Source organism: Cricetulus griseus, chromosome 2, assembly GCF_003668045.3.
Source record: "Cricetulus griseus strain 17A/GY chromosome 2, alternate assembly CriGri-PICRH-1.0, whole genome shotgun sequence".
Taxonomy (NCBI): Eukaryota; Metazoa; Chordata; class Mammalia; order Rodentia; family Cricetidae; genus Cricetulus; species Cricetulus griseus.
In genome coordinates, this window is record NC_048595.1 from 173,694,898 (window position 1) to 173,712,335 (window position 17,438).

The 17,438-nt window shown below is 44.3% G+C and overlaps 1 protein-coding gene across 30 annotated transcripts in view; it reads right to left on the reverse strand.

Annotated features, from left to right (window-relative positions):
- The window catches only part of LOC118237675 (zinc finger protein 532), a 111,785-nt gene that overhangs the window by 85,349 nt on the left and 8,998 nt on the right, over positions 1-17,438 (reverse strand). For 5 of the 30 annotated variants that reach the window (XM_035440114.1, XM_035440111.1, XM_035440115.1 and 2 more), the window contains exon 3: positions 14,967-15,129. The exons of 23 other annotated variants lie outside the window; for them this stretch is intronic. The gene's annotated coding sequence lies outside the window, so the exon portion shown is untranslated. Of the gene's footprint in view, positions 1-14,966; positions 15,157-17,438 lie in introns of all 30 variants that reach the window. 2 more of the 30 variants (XM_035440116.1, XM_035440110.1) reach the window with 1 other exon arrangement.

The following is a 17,438-nucleotide window of genomic DNA, read 5'->3' on the forward strand; positions in this document are numbered from 1 at the left end:
TTTTCATTAGAGATTGATGGGGGAGGGCCCAACCCATTGTGGGTGGAGCCACCCCTGGGCAGGTGGTCTTGAACTCCACAAGATATCATGAACAAGCCATGATGAGCAAGCCAGTAAGCAGCACTCCTCCATGGTCTCTGCATCAGCTCCTGCCTCCAGGTCCCTGCCCTATTTGAGTTCCTGTCCTGACTTCCTTCAGTAATGAACAGTGATATGGAGGAGTAAGCCAAAAAAACTCTTCCCCCAACTTGCTTTGAGTCATGTTTCATCACAGCAACAGTAAGCTAACAAGGACAGGGAAATACCACCTTGCAGAAATAGGTCTGCTAGTCTGCAACCAAGCACACTGCGGCAGAAGTAGTCAGGTCACAAGACCTGACTACTGCTCAGTAGAGGACTACCAGTACCTTCTGTGTCTGGCATTCTGTAGATAGGTCAAAGTGAACAAGCCAGTATGTGTCAAACCATACAACCACTTATACAGAGATATGCCCAACAGACGCCTCTGCCAATGGCCTCATGCTATCCAGACAGAGGGAGAAGGAGGGGAAAGCTCAGGCAATTATTCCCTTGACATGCACAAGTCTGTTGTGAGGGCATGGTCAGTGCTACAGGTGTGGAGGCGGATATATCACTACACGAGTCCTTTTCTCTGACCCAGAGTTCTAACATTTAAAAGGCCACAGGCTCCAAAGATTCAAAAGGCTATCAGAGCCTTGGTATATGTTAGTTTCTAAAACACCCAAATAAAGGACAAAATTGAATGGGGGGAGCCCCAAAAAACACCTAGTAGGACAGCTCTGTTCATAAAATTCTAAGGAATGCCTGAAAATCTACCGAGTCAGCTTTTAATGAAAAAGTAAGAGGGCTGGTGGCGCATGCCTTTAATCCCAGCACTCGGGAGGCAGAGGCAGAGGCAGAGGCAGGCAGATCTCTGTGAGTTGGAAGCCAGTCTGGTCTCCAGAGCAAGTGCCAGGATAGGTTCCAAAGCTACACGGAGAAAGCCTGTCTCGAAAAACCAAAAAAAAAAAAAAAAAAAAAGTAAACCTGAAAGGGGTCAATGATAATCACTTTCTTGAGGAGGAATAAGGAGGTTGGTATGCATACACCCAGCAAGTTACCACTCTAATACCCAGAATGAGCAAAGGAGGTTCCTGGCTGGAACAGTAAGAATAGTAACTACTATCACTCTACTATTTAAACTCCTGGACAAGAGGAATTCTTTCCATTCTCAATGATGAGATGAAAATCACTAGGGCACACTTCTGTGCACAGGGCTGGGCAGGTTTGGTGCTGAACTCAGGAGGCCACAAGTGCAAAGACAGCCTGGTCTACATAGTGAGCCTCAGTCCAGCCAGGACTATACAGCATGACTGTCTCAAAAAAGAAAATGAACAGAGGCCAGAACGGGACAGCAGAGCACCAAGCAGACAATGGGAGACAAACTGCTGAGCATTCTCCTCCATGATTGATTCTAAATAGAGGTTCCTCTATCCCACTCCCAAAAACTACAATCACAGGCCAGGAAAAAGCCACCATCAACCCAAGGAACATTTTCTTGGTGTTCCTGAAGGACCAACATATTCAGGTATCACCCAAGGGATCTACAATTAAAAGTTAAAAGCAGAGGCCCCTGTCCCCATGGAATCACAACTCTCTGGCTTAGGCCACCAACAGCAGAAGGCAAACTTTTTGAACATACACAAATACCATACGCAAATCTATGTGTAATACATACAATTATCAAAGCAACCACTGTGGTGATATCTTGCTTATACTCTAACAAATAAAGCTTGCCTGAAGACCAGAGGTCTGGAAATCTGTAAAGACAGGAAGTGATATGGCTGGGCCAACAGAGAAAGTGATAAGGTGGGAGGAGACATGAGGTCAGTCTCTTTTCAGCTGGGACGTTGAGGAGGTAAAGTGTGGCTACGGGACATTGAGGAGGTAAAGTGTGGCTGCGGGACAATGAGGAGGTAAAGTGTGGCTGCGGTTTATGCCCTTATCTCTCTGATCTTTCAGCATTTAATCCTATATCTGACTCTGGGCTACTACTATTAAGACCTATTCCTCCAGGCATCTATGGTTAACTAGTGGCTAGCCCTACCCGCTCATCTTCAGGCAAGCTTTATTTGCTAGAGTATAAACAAGATCACCACAAACCATTTCACAGGTAAGAAGTTAGGTCAAGCAATATCACAGTATCAATATATTAAGCAGTAAGCACTTAGCCCCAAAACTAGATTCAGCTTCCCAATTACCTCATTTCTAAAAGCTAACCATTAACTTAATAATAGGGAAATAGTCTTGGGTGTCTAAAGCAGCTCACAGAAACTTCTAATTATTCTTTTTTTCCCCTTTGAAGTACAAATCAGAAAGTGCTGAGTCGATAGGCTGTGATGCCTTGCTTGCAGTTATCTGACAAGCCCATTCCTTATGATGCCTTGTGTGCATAGAGCACTACAGAAACCACATGCCACGAATCATCCTCTGACCAGCTTGTGGCAGGACCCAAATCCTATCTCTTCATTCAGCTGCAGCCTGGGTGATCCTGCTTTCCAAGCCCCAGTTTAGGACCTCCTAGCCAATGAAGAATGCTCTTTGCCAATACTCTAAAACTCAGCAAAAGGCCCGGGGGGGGGGGGGGGGGTAACAATTCATTCGAGAGGCTCTGGTAACATCTGGGATAGAGAGCTCTGAATACATACATGATGGTAAGTATGCACACCCCTGTAACTCTTAACATCACAAGCTCTGTGTTGTTGCTTTGCACTTGAGACAGGATCTCTCTCCATTTCAATGCTAGCCTCAAATACAGTCCTCTTTGCTCAGCCCTCTGAGTGCTAGAATTACATCATAGCCATTTTTATATTTCAACCATAAGTCACAGGCACAGTTCTGATGTCAGAATGCTCCCACCATGCCATTTACACCATGCCATTTACACTATTCCACAGAAACAGGATACCTGCAGTTATCCCAGAGCACCTGTTAGGCTCAGACCCCAAGCCTTTTCAAAGGGAGACTTATGCTAACACAAAGAACCCCAAGGAATCTTTCCTCAGAATTCTTCCAAAGTAAGAACATGTCAAAAAAAAAAAAAAAAAAAAAAAACCGTTAGCAAACAGTGCTGAGTTTCATACATTTGCTTTAAAATCCAGATTTATATTTTTAACTCACATGGTAAAATGAAAGATTAGGGAAATGGATACATTTTAAAAATTAGCTCACCTGAGCTGGATGGTAGTGGTGCACACCTTTAATCCCAGCATTCGGGAGGCAGAGGCAGGCAGATCCCTGTGAGTTCGAGACAAGAGCTAGTTCCAGGACTGGTCTACAAAGCCACCCTGTCTGAGAGGAAAAAAAAAATAGCTCACCTGTAAATCATGACCTGTAGGGCTAAGGAAATAGCTTAATGGTTGGACATTTGCCTAGCATGCATGAGGCCCTGAGTTTAAAACAAACAAAAAAAATCTAACATTTATGCTTGGCATGTCTCAAGGGTCGCTTGAAGAAAGCCATCCCAAGGGACAGTGTACTCTGAACTTCAGAGTGAAGAGCAAGGCCTATAGGAAGTAGAGCCTGACATTTTGGCATTTTCTCCTTCCTCAAGGATCTTAGCCTGAGGGAAATGTCCTAAAGTAAATAATGAACTACTTCCAAGTGAGGAAAAGCTTGACAGAAGAATTGGGTTTCATCACCAGCAGCAGAAAAGGGGAGGGTGTGGAAATGGTAGCTAGCATTTTACTGAACCTCTAGTCTAAGTGATTCCCAATAGGAAAAACCCTTAAAATATTTGCAAAAACAGACCATGAGACATCTTTTGGCTTGTTTGTTTTGTTTTTTGAAACAAGGTCTCTCTGCATAGCTGTGACTGTCCTTGAACTCACTCTGTAGACCAGGCTGGCCTTGAACTCACAGAGATTTGCCTGTCTCTGCCTCCTGTTTGTTGAGATTAAAGGAAAGTGCTACCACACCCAGCTTCAGACATCTTTTTAACCTTGGTTGTAAAACACAATCCATTTTATCTGGTAACTTTTTTTCCCCCCTGAAGTTCATAAGCACAGGAGTCCTAGGTCCCTTTTAAAGAGAAAGAGAGGAGCCATTTAACTTGCAGGAAGAGAGGAAAAATGGAAGGAAGAGGAAAAAGACAAGTTGGAGAGAGAAAAGGCTCACAGAACAGTAGCTGGAGATCTTAAGAGATGACTCAGTAGGGGTACAACAACTTGCTATACAAGCATGAAGCCAAGTTCAAATCTTCAAATCCCCTGAAAAAAGCCACACGTGGTCTTTCCCATGCCTGTAACCATGGTGCTACAGAGGGCAGAGACAGGAGAATCACTGTAGCTTCATGGCTGCTAGCCTAAATTTAGTGAGAGAGCCTGCCCAACCCACCCTTACACACACACACACACACACACACACACACACACACACACACACACACACACACACACACACCCCAAGGGAATGAGGAGAATGACAGCAGCGCACAGTCACAGTGATGTGCTTGGCACACACAAATGATCATATAGCACACACATACACAATTTCTGAGACACAGTAGCTAGAGGGTACATAGGCAGCACTGGACAAGCAGCTTGCTTCCCTACCTTAAATCTCAAATTTCTCACAATCATTACTGCAGACCTAGAGACCTGCTGATAGACCTCAGCTACACATGAAGGTCAAAAACAAGCAATCCGGGCTGGAGAGATGGCTCAGAGATTAAGAGCACCGTCTGCTCTTCCAGGGGTCCTGAGTTCAATTTCTAGCAACCACATGGTGGCTCACAACCATCCATTATGAGATCTGGTGCCCTCTTCTGGTGTGCAGATATACATGGAAGCAGAATACTGTATACATAATAAATAAATAAAATCAAGCAATCTCCATGATCCACAAGGTACAAAGAGAAAATTGGCTCCTACAAATTGTCCATTGACCTCCACACGAATATGTGCGCCTACATGCAAGCACAAATAGAAAAATCCTGTAACTTTAAAGCAAATATTTATTCATAAACAGAGTAACTACCCTCGGGTAGAAGAAGAGCACCAGCATCAGCTCTTGCATCAGCCCAGGTGCTGGCAGTGAAGCAGAGACAGGTACCTATGTCAGCTGCCACAGTGCTTCTCTGATGCCCCTGCTTCACTTCTGAACAATTCCCTTTTAAGGAAAACGTACAAGTTCACAACTTAAGTGCTGTTTTTTACCTCCCTAACTTCATTTTACAGAAGATACAAGGGATGTTGACATAAGCTACATGGGTGAACAACTTGCTGAGTTGGGATCCGCCTGAAACATGTGCCTCTTTTTCCTTGTGGCAGTCATGTGAGTTTATCCACCTCTACCTGGCTAACCTCACAGCTTTCAACTCAAATGTGCTAACTATTAGCATGCTTGGGAAAGACAGGGAAAATTAGGGAAGCAAGATGGGGTTCCTGCATATACTGAAGCAGAAAAAGAAAACCCAAAATGGAAATAGTTAATTTCTTATCATTTTAAAAATCAGAAAGTGTATAGCAGTAAGCCTTAAAGTTCTTTGAGGGTTCTTCCACATGGAGTGTACCAATTTAATATTTGATTTGATTAGTAGTTTCCAAAAGGCACATCCAAGTCTCAAATTCTTGCTTTTCTTCTAATGAACCATCCTGTGGTTTCACCCAGACTCTGCTTACAGAAAATACTCTGTGGGGGCTATGTGCTATTAGCCAACTAAGCTCCTTTCTTTTAAAATATTGCATTTTCAACACTTATATCAGAGCACAGAGCTCCTTTATAAAAACACACAAAGTCCAATTCTTCCTATTGTCTGAAAGTAGCTGAGAAGAGCAGTCAGAGATAATGAAAAGCCAAGCACTGACCCAACCAGAGGCTTTGAAGAAGTCTTCAAAGAAAACCATTTGCATATTATTTCTACTCCCCACCAACCCCAGGGGAACGCAGGGATAAAGCTTCCTGGAGCCTGGGGCCTGTCACTTCCTCAGGAAGTGGTACAACCACAGCCAGTCCTGCTCCCAGAGACTGGTCTCCAACACCAGGTCCCAGAAGCCTGGGAACCACAGGGGCAGTTCTGGCCAGGCCTGTCTGAGGAGACAATGGGAGTTCGGCATTGCTGGCCTAGGTCACAGCCTAGGTGGAAGATGACAGGCCCAACACACTGTAGATCCCCTTCCCTACAGACCACAGCACCCACCCAAAGCCCATGAGCGGCAGGGTCAGCATCATGCTCACATGTTTTCTTTTTCTGCTCCATTCAGAAATAGAACTGTGCTGACTGGCTATGAGACAAAGGTTCTTGAACAGGCAATATATATACTCATTGAAGAAATAGTGTCTAAAAATACCTCTCCAGTTGTTTCCTGTAGAAAACAATGAATTTAAAAGGTAAGTTTACCCTCAGGTTAGCACTTCAAGGGGAATAGTCTGCAAGAAAAACTCAGTACAGCATTAAGAATTTACAGTTGAGGGGTTAGAGACAGCTCAGCAGTTGAGTGTTTTTGCTGATCTTCCAGAGCGACATAGCCAAGGGGGAGATGGGTGGTGTTTATAGATGGGCCTGAAATCTCAGACACGCAGGAGGAGGAGGAGGAGCAGGATCGCAAGTTTGAGGCTAGCCTGAGCTACTGAGTGAGTCCAACTTAGTGAAACGTGTCTTAGCGAGAGAGAGAGAGAAGAGAGAGAGAGAGAGAGAATTGAAAAACAGTTAAGTGGCAGAGCCTTTTCTTATTCTGATTCTCCCACACACAGGGCCCTAGGTTCAATCCCCAGAAAGAGATAGGACAAGAACTTAATACCAAACTACAGCATGGAAACAGAGGCTAGTCCAGGGTCTGCCCAAAGTCCCAGGTTCTTCACTAACATGCTGTGGAATATAACACAGAGCCCAGCCATGGGTACCTGGTAACTGTGCTCTCCCAAGGGTCCTTCATCCTGCCTCCATGAACTACCGTACCTGAAAGACCACATCTGCACATGCCTGGCATAGAACCAGTAAGAAGTGCACAGGGCAGGACTTGCCCAGACTGACTGAGTTCATTAGCTAATTAAAGAAAATCCTTAGCTAAGAAGATTATGATGGGACAGTTTCTCTCCCAGAAGCTTTTGGAACCAATAAATTCTTAAAATCCAGAAAGGAAAAAAAAAATGTTTTCTTAGTTACTCCCAAAGAAAAATGGGCAGCAAGAACCCTATCTGATACATCAGGGTAACAAGCCATTGCTCTTGGGGTATAAGGGCATTGTTTAAATTCAAACTGGAGAACACCTATACAGAAATATACGAGGGGCAGAGGTATTTGTAAAATAAAAAAAAAAAAAAAACTAAAACAATATGTAGATTTCCATCAGTAAAACGAGAAGAAAAAAACATAAAAAGCTATGGTAAAATACAAATAACATTTACTATATTTTTTTCTTTTTTCTTTTCCTTTTCTTTTTGGTTTTGTCCCCCTCCTCCCCCCAGATGGGGGTCTCACTATCCTGGACTCACTATGTAGACCAGACTGGGCTTGAACTCACAGAGCTCCACCTGCCTCTGCCTCCCCAGTGCTAAAATTGAAGGCGGGAGCCACCACACCCAGAAACCCCTTTACAATCTTAACCTTTCTGTTTTGGTGGTGTCCAGACTGACTCGGGTGAGTCTCACAGACCGGTCAGTCAAGTGTTCTAATGCTGAGCTATAGCACATCTGAACCACGTCTGTTGTGTTCGTCTATGAGACATGATCTAAGTAGTTCTGCCTAGCCTAGTACTCTCCTTGTAGACTGTGCTGAACAAACTCAAAGACTAGCCTGTCTCTGCCGGGATTAAAGGCAGGGCCACACGAAGCCCCACCTGAGCCATTTGTAAGCATATAGATCAGAAGTACTAAACTTCTTCACAATCATTTTGTATTCTTTTTTTTTTACCCCGCCCCCCTTCTTTTGTATTCTTATAAAACTTAAAAACAACCCTGGCAGCTGTGGCGGCACTCAAGATGCTCAGGCAGAAGGATTGCCATGAATCGACTCAGACTAAAACAAAACAGGAAGCTCATTCATATAAATTAATTTCATGCTTCCAAACTCTTACTACATAAAGGGAAGCAGGTGGGACTTTAGATTTCCTTCGATCACAGCCTTCTGGTGAAGGTACTTTTGTACAAGCTCTATTCCCACAGATAAGACTACATTTTTTGTGTTCTTCCATTGACTTTTAGCACACTGAAAGGGTCTGGGCTAGACCTGTTTCCATAAAGAAAGCAGAAACATTCATTAATACTGTGTGTATGTGTTTGTATGTGTACTTGCATTTGTGCCTGGGAGTTCATGTGTATAGGCACCAGTGTGGAAGGGAGAGGTCATGTCTTGTGTTTTTTTCAGTCTATCACCCATCACCTTGTTTTTTGAGACAGTCTCTCACTACACCTGGAGCTCACTAATTCAGCTGTGCTTACTGGCCACTGAACCCCAGGTGCCTATCTTTCTGTCTCTACCTTCCCAGCACCTGGACTATTACAGGCATGCACTACAGTGCCTGGCATTTTTACTTTTTAATGTAGATGACAGGGATCCAAACTAAGGTCCTTAAGCATACATGGCAGCTGAGCCATCATCTCTCAGCCTTGAGCTTGAGGCAATCCTCCTGCCTCTACTTCCCCAGGGCTAGTCTTCAGTGGATTGTTCAAGTGGCTCTACAGAGAAAGCAATGGAACTTTCCCTAAGTTCCCTCATACTTCCATACACACTGCCTCTAAGTTAGTAAAACCTAGTTAGTGGATTCCAGTATTTCAAACTAAGTCAAAAGTGGCCAACAGCACACTCCGAGTCAGGAGGGAGAACATACACACCCAGACTCCAGATGCAATCTCCTGCCGTCTATAAATGCCATATGGGCTTTTTAGTGGCTTCTCCACAATTCTACTTGGAGGTAAAATTAGATTTCCTAAATTAGAAGTGATATTTTGAGTGCAGAAATGACAGCTTCACCTGAACAGACCTTCTGAATTTCTGTATCCAAGCCCCAGGTTCCAAATGAAGCCTGTGCTCCCAATTGCTTTTACAACAATTTTGTTTTGTTTTGTTTTTTGTTTTTCAAGACAGGGTTTCTATGTAGCTTTGGGGCCTGTCCTGGAACTTGCTCTGTAGACCAGGCTGGCCTACAGAAAAGTTACACCATGGATCTTATCATCAAAAATGGCTCCAGTGATCAACTATGAGGCAATTCTCACTGGATGCCAAGCATTAAAACCTTTTTTTGAATTACAAAACAGTACTTTGAACGCAACTGAGAGTATCCCAAAAGTTAGACACAATGTGCCGACAACTTCCTGAAGTAAATAGGAAAAAGCCTTGAGGTGGGCAGCGGACACTGGCTGCTCTTGCTGAAGGCCCAGGCTCAGTTGCTGGCACTGACAGGGCAGCTCACTACCATCTCTCTGTCACTCCAGTCCAGGCCATCTGACACTCTCTTCTGGCCCTCTGTGCACACGCACTGTGCACTTACATGCAAGCAAAGAGCCACACTCATCATGTAAGTAAACAACAGCAAGAAAAGAAACCAAGTAGGCACTCACCCACAGAACCCAGAACACAGCACTGTCCAAATGTGTTACAGCAACATGAGAACAAGTTCAGTGGCCAGACTGGGTGACCCATGACCCACAACTAGGCAGAGGCAGAAGGATCAGGAGTTCAAGGCTAGCCAGAGTTATACAGTAAGACCCTCACTGGAAAACAAAGACAGAAAAGGACAAAAGGCCAGTGTGGGGGTTCTAACAGAAAGTCCCAGAACAAACCAAACCACAATGGTGGTGCTTTCAACAGTCAATATGAGGGCAGATGCCACCATAATTCCCAGAAATCCAGGGGTAACAGTGTCTTTAAGCCCCCTTTAAAAAATAGGCATGTTGGCAAGGTCTTCTAAGAAGAGAAACAGGAAGAATGTTCCTACCCTCAATAGCCTGAAACTGGAGCACAGTGTAACCAAAGACACTACAGCTCAATTTGAAACTCCAGCTGGAGTCAAGGATATCCTAACACAGGATTAGAGGAACAATTTTAATTCTGACCTGTCTCAATAAAACCATGAAAGGGTCAAGTGCAGAACTAAGTATTTATCATTCCCCGAAAAGAACCCGACCAGACCACCAGATATGGACTTTACCAGATACTGTAAGTGCCTATGAGGATCCCAGCATGCATACATACAAATGGCTTACAATGTACACTGATGTGCCTATGCAAGATCCTAAACATGGGTCCACACAATTCCTCCTTTGACTTGGCCGAGTCTCCTGCCTCCAGTACTTGAGGACAAAGCACTACTCACGAGCCATTCAGGATGCTGCAGGTTAAATGCTTCCTGCATTATTCACTTATTTATTGTGTATGTGAAGGCAAACAACTTGCGGGAGTCAGTCCCCTCCTTCCATCAGGGACTGAACTCAAACAGTCAGTTTGGGGGCAAGTGCCTTTACCCTCTGAGCCATCTCACCTGCCTTACTATACTGTTAAGTGAGAGACAACAGATTCTTTTGGTTTGGGTTTGGGAGTCTCACACTTTAGCCCAGGATGGCATGGGTGGCCTGGGCTCTCTCTAGTCCAAACTGGCCTCAAACGCCTGACATTCCCACTCATACTTCAGAATGCCTCGATTTACAGGCATTGATCCATCTCCCAGCTGCACACAGACTCAAGTTCCAAATTAAAGATCTCAGACAGCTCAGCTCATGAACAAAGGTGAAGGTGATCAGAACAGCTGGTCTGATGCCAACACAACCTCATCCATGATGCTGCCAAGCCTCAATTCCTTAAGCATGCCACAGAAAAACACCCACCCTTCAGAGATGCTGAGAGCCCTAACAACTCAGAAAGCAAGTGGCTCCAACTGGTTTCCTCAGTTGCATCATTTCTCGTTTTTTTGTTTTGTTTTGTTTTGTTTTTCAAGACAGGGATTCTCTGTGTAACAGTCCTAGCTGTTCTGGAACTCATTTTGTATACTAGGGAGGCCTCCAACTCACAGATATTCGACTGCCTCTGCCTCCAGACGCTGGGATTAAAGGCATGCACCACACCTGGTGTTTTTCATTATTTCTGAGCAAAACCTTTCAGGCAGCAGCTACACTCAGTGACTGCTGCACACATTTTCTTCTTGTGGCAGGAGGATTGTATCTCTATCATATCTCTCTGGATCACCCTTCCTTTTTTGTCAAATTCCTTCTTCACAATTCCACCAAAACTTATCTCAGAACCCTTTCCTCCTTTGCATCCTTCACTCTACAATCCAAGAGAACATGTCAGAAGTTTTACAAAAGAAAAAAGTTCAATTTTGTCATAGGAAGTTTTTTTGTGTGTGTTTTGTTTGTTGGTTTGTCTCACTACATAGCCTTGGCTGGTTTGGAGCTCACTATGTAGACCAGGCTGGCCTGGAATTCAATGAGATCCACCTGCCTCTGCCTTGAGTACTGAGACTAAGGACATGTGCTACCATGCCCCCACAGGAAGTTATTTTTCTGATGGTTCAGAAATTAAGGCAAAGCTGTAAAAGTCACCTTGAAGTCAGACCAACAGCTAACTTCAGCTCAATGCTGGAAGTTAGAACTGACTTTGATGAATCAATCAATCTACTCCTACCACTAGAAACTCTAGCAGCCAGCCACAATGTCACTCTTACACATTGGCAAGAGCACCTTCTAGGAAGCCAATGAGATGGCTCAATGGGCCCAAAAAACTAGAACCCATAAAAGGAACCCATGGGAGAACAAATGCCACAAAGTTGTCCTCTGATCTTCACATACCTGCTGTGGAACACACAGCCCTACCTGCCTCCCCAAGCCCCACTCCATCTCACTACCCCCCCCCCACACACACACATAATTTTTTTTCTGTATAAGGTGTTTTCCCTGAATATATGTCTGTAAACCACATGTGTGCCTGGTACCCACAGAGGCCAGAAGAGAGTGTCAGATCCCCTGGATCTGGACTTACAGTACCCACAGATACCATGTGGGTACTGGGAATCAAACCTGGGTCCTCTGGAAAAGCAAGCAGCCAGTTCTCTTACTTACTGAACCATCTGTCCAGCCCCATAAATAAAAAATATTTTAAAAAGAGCACCTGGTAGCTAAAAAGATGACTCAGTGGTTGGTTAAAAGTACCTATTGCTCTTCTGTCCAGAGTTCTGTCACCAGTACCCATGTTCCATTACAGGTTATAACTGCAGCTTCAATGCCCTCTTCTGGCCTCTACAGGACCACATGCATGTGCACAAACCCACAGAGATACACATCCACATAAATTCTTGTAAACTTACCTAATGAACACACGCAGCTCATTTCTCACTGCTTAACTCGTTCACATAATGGTTTTGTCAGAGTCTAAACAAAGGCAGCTTCTGGCTTTTGTGTATTCTCTAGAAAGCACTGAATAGTAAATGTAGCAGGGAAAGCTAACTAGATAAGAGAAGACTAACTACAAAAAAGCAAGAGCATGCTGCTAGTCAGGCAGTGGTGGTCCATGCTTTTAATCTCATCACTCGGGGAGGCAAAGGCAGGCAAATCTCTGTGAGTTCGAGGCAGCCTGGTCTACAGAGCAAATTCCAGCACAGCAAGGACTACACACAGAAACCCTGTGTCAAAAAATAAAAGGAAGGAAGGAAGGAAGGAAGGAAGGAAGGAAGGAAGGAAGGAAGGAAGGGTGAGAAGAGAAAAGAAAACATGCTAACACAGACTAGTGACCTTGCCTTTATGTCTCATACCATAGCAGTCCTGGGGTTTGGAAAGGAGAATTAGAAGTCCACTGAAAACTGTTAGTCATTTAGAATGGGCAATAGCCTTGCCCTCACAGATACATCTGATAGGGACAACTGGATGCTTGGCCTTGACAAGTGGAAGGTGAACTGAATGAGTACAGGTGACGCCCACTTGTGTTTTAAATGAGGACATAGAACCAGGCATGACAGCAGATAGCTATAATTCTGGCACCCACAAAGCTGAAGCGGGAGGACTGTCACAAACTCATGGCCAGCCTAGTCTATATTGTGAGTACCAGGCCAGCCAGGATTACATAGCAAGATTTACCTCAAAAATAAGCAAGGAAGCAAATGAGGTCATGGAAACATGGCTGAGCAATAGCCATATTTGACCACATGTATTAGAAAGAAAAAAACATAGTTCTAGCAGGATGGCAGGTGACTTCCTGGGCTCAGGTCCTGGAAGCTGCCATCTCTGCCTCTGCCTTCTGAGGAGCTCTGCTGCCTCAATAACTGTTTCTTTGTCATGTGACCCCCCAGGCCACACAAACAGCAAACCAGGCCATTCAGTGTCTTCCACCATGAACCACCCCCCTGCAAGAAGCTGCTGCTGCTGCTGCTCCCTGTCCACATGCCCCACTTCTGTCACCATCCACATGGAGGCTGAGTCCCTGACATGGTTCTTCCTAGAATCTCTCACTCACCTGTTCAGATACTGGCACCAGGGAGCCTCTCCTATTAGCATCATCTACTACTCAGCCCAATCCCAGCCATCCTGCACTCTGATGCAACCAGCCACTCTGCATCCCCACGTCCTTGCTTGTTTCACTGAACTGTGACCATCATCTCTGACATGCCTTCTGATGTCCTCTATGGGCTGACTTCTGGTCTTTGGCTCCTAGCTCACCCTGATTCTTGGCATACTCAACCTAGGTTTAACTTGTTCCAGCTACATTCTGAATTTGTCCACGGTTCTGACATTCAAAATTCCTCTCTCTTTCTCCAGGGTGCCTAGCCTTTACCTGTTCAACCAAACCCAAGTCCAGTCCCATTGCAGCAATCTGCTACCCCATAGCAGCCCAACCCACCAGCCCAGAAGCCAGTCCCCCATAGGACATAGACTATGAGCTAAACTAGCAGATGACAGGTTCAGCCAACAACTAATAAATCACTGTCAATGCCCCAGGTTCATATTTCGTAGAACTGGGGCCAAATGTCTAACATGATACTAAACTGCACTATGATGTTTGTGGTCAGGCAGGCTTTCCTAGAGATGGGGGTAAACTTCCTCATTTGACACTATTGTATTACTATCTCAGAGTTCATCAGTGTGCCTTCCCAAAGTGAGAACCCACTAGTGCAGTATTCTCTCATAGCCTAATTTCCTGGCTGGCTGGGACTCCTGCGACCTTCCCAGAAGAGCTGGTCCTCAGGGCTCACTGCTAATAGCCCTTTACCACGTGCTGGAAAAGGAGTGTCAGTCACCTTCCAAAGCTACTGTGCAATGACGTTCTTATAGCTCACTCTTAGAAGTCATCAATTACTTCAATTCCTTGTCAGCTATAGAGACAGAAATGGAGACTGACTACAGACTCTGAATTCCTATCTCTCCTAGATCCCAAATCACTGGGCACCTAAACTGGCAGGCATTGCCCATGTGCTGGCCTAAGGACTGACAGCCCTATGACATCTTTTGCCTTATTAGACTACAGGTGCTAAAGGGCAAAAGGGGAGCTGGGAGTGGTGGCACACATCTACAATTTCAGCATTCAGGAGGATGAGGCAGGGTTGCCACAAGTTCAAGGTTGGCTCAGACTAGAGTTCAGTCTCAAAAACACAAGAACAAAACAGGGGTTGAGGATGTATTTCAATTCCTAGAGTGAATGCTAGGTAAGCACAGGCCCTGGGTTCAATCAAGTAATTTCAAACACTGTAACAAGATCCCTCCATGATTTGTTTATCAGTTGAAGTGTGACAAGTGACTTTAGACAACTAGACAGGCACCCAGCTGTGGATGACAGCTACAGACCACCACAAACAAGCAGAGATTTTACATGTAAAAACAAGAGGAAGTAGTGCCTGGAGTGGGGGGAGGTTGTGTTGAGTATTGAACAACTTGACCCTGGTTCAAATCTATCCATCCATCACTTTGGAATAGTGCAATCTTTTTGGGTTTTGTTTTGTTTTTGAGACAGGGTCTCACTATGTAACTCTGGCTGTGCTGGAACTCACCTTGTAGATCAGGCTGGCCTCAAACTTAGAAAAATCCATCTGCCTCCAAAGTGTTGGAATTAAAGGCGGGTGCCACCACACCCAGAAGAACAGTGCATCTTAGCTCGTCACTTTCCTGCTAAGTCTTCATGGGGATGGCCAGTACACCTTACAGGACATCAGTCTACAACATGAAGCACACACCCAGTAACTACAACAAGCAATGCTTGCCTTCCCATTCTGGAACCCATGCTGAGGCCTAGCTGTGCAGACCCCGTGACCAAAGGATGAATTAGGAACATGGAAAGGGCAGACTTCTCTCATCAGGGGACACTAACACAGTCATTGTACTTACTGTTTTCCAACCAAAGGGCCACTAAATAAACACGAATGATGGAAGGCACCAGGAGTTATAACATTAAAACTATGTAATAAATGTCCACCCAACAGCCTAGACCATCCTGTCCAAAAGAAACATATGGAAACCCTATGTAGTTTTAAATTTCCTAATAGTAGTATTTTTGAGAGACAAAAAAGAAAGGAGTAAAATGAATCTGAATACCAGGTTGTGGAATGTGGCAGACTGTGTGCAGAATGTATGAGGATATTTAACCACAACATTATTCACTCACCATATAACCAATATAAAAAAAAAATTAACAAGATAGTTCACATTTCCTTTAGGTCTTTACATCATGTACCTCTTTCTGTCTCTCTCCAGTAGTCCAGGCTATTCTTGAACTCCAAATGTAATGGGATGACCTTGAGCCCACTCCACTTACCTCAACCCCTAGTGTTAGGGTTACAGGCAGGAACACCAGGCCCAATTTCTAGATGCATCTTATGTTACTGGTTCATGTGCAGGCATGAACATGTATATAAATATGTGAAGAGAATGCCAGACGAAGACATTTGCTAAGCCGGTGCTTTGGGTTATTGGAGACAGGACCTCACTAGGTAACCTTGGCTGGCCTGAAACTCAGAGAGATCAACCTGTCTCTCCCTCCCATGTGCTCGGACTGAAGGCCTGAAACACCACACCCAGCAAAGCTGGCATATTTTTGTGTACAAGTTTTGTTCTGTTTCAAGGTGAAACAGAAGTCTTGATCATAGTTAATGAGTTAGTTGAGCTGTTCCATGAGGGAACACAGGTGATACACAAGGTCTAACTCCACTAAAATGAAAGTTCAGCCACGTTAAAACACGCACACCATCATCTTGCCTGTGTCAACCACTGTTAACCATATATAAGGCAGCTGTAGCTGAAGCTCTAGACACATTTGTCAAAATTAAAAGTCTACTTGCAGATGAGGTACAGAAGCACAAGATTCTCCAAAATAGTACAAAACAACATCATTTTCCTCAAATGGAAGACTAGGGAACACAGAGAACCAGGCACAAGTTGGAGAAGAAGGACTTCATTCTTGCCTTTACCAAGTACCCTGTTGTACTGTACATATTCACACTTGGGGAAAGTCTGGTTTGGCGTTTAAGGAAGCAGCTCCAGGTCCCACAGCTAGATAGAGAACATAGGTTTGTATCACAGAGGACTGCACAAATAGGACATCTCAGAGAATTTGACAAAGGCATCTCAAGATTTCCATGGCCTTACCACTCAGGACTAAGCAAACACTGAACATCGCTATTCCCATTTAATCCCCTGGCCCTACTATGTAAAACAATCAGAACTGTTAAAGTTCATCTTATCAAAGTCCTCATGGAGGCTTAATTTGACTAACTCCTGTTTTCAGGTTCACTGGATACAAATTTCAAATGTGGGCAGAATTATATACCAGCCAGCAAAACATAAGACAAAAGATACATTAGAAGAGGAAGGAGTCTTAGATGAGGGGCCAGATGAAGGGTTCTGGATCCACTTGCTCTGAACTACTTGATAAGCCCACCTCTACTTGGGTTAACTGTTAAAAAAAAAAAAAAAAAAAAAGGCAAAAATTATAATTTGTGTCTGAACTATGTCCAGCCATGAGATCCTTTAAAGCAGTGGGCTTTGAATGATCTAACCCTATGTAGCTCTTGTCTTCACATTCAGAGCCCTACACTCTATCCCTCTGAAGAGAAATCACAAAAACCAATGCCGGTTTCTAGCCCCAAGAATCAGCCTCCAAAATGAGTCTGCATCTCAAAAAGGAAAGGGTGAAGGTTAGAAAACTCCTGTTTCTCTTTAGGTCTCCTGGACTGTTCTACATGCCAGGAAGCTCAGTTATGTAAAGTTGTAATGATCAACTTTAGTGAAAAACGATACAATGCTGGTGTGTGGGGCCAAAAGACGATCAAGCAGGCAGCAGTCTTAGTGGGGAGGCACGTGACAGCAGCTAAGAAAGCCACCGGGCATCTTTCTAAAATTATATTTCTGTCTGCATGTGTCGATCAAACAGAACTTGCTCTCCCCTCTGGAACATCCTGCCTGACATAGATGATTCAGAGATTTCTTTAAGCTATGTTTATCTATGGTTGGATTACTCTCATCTCATT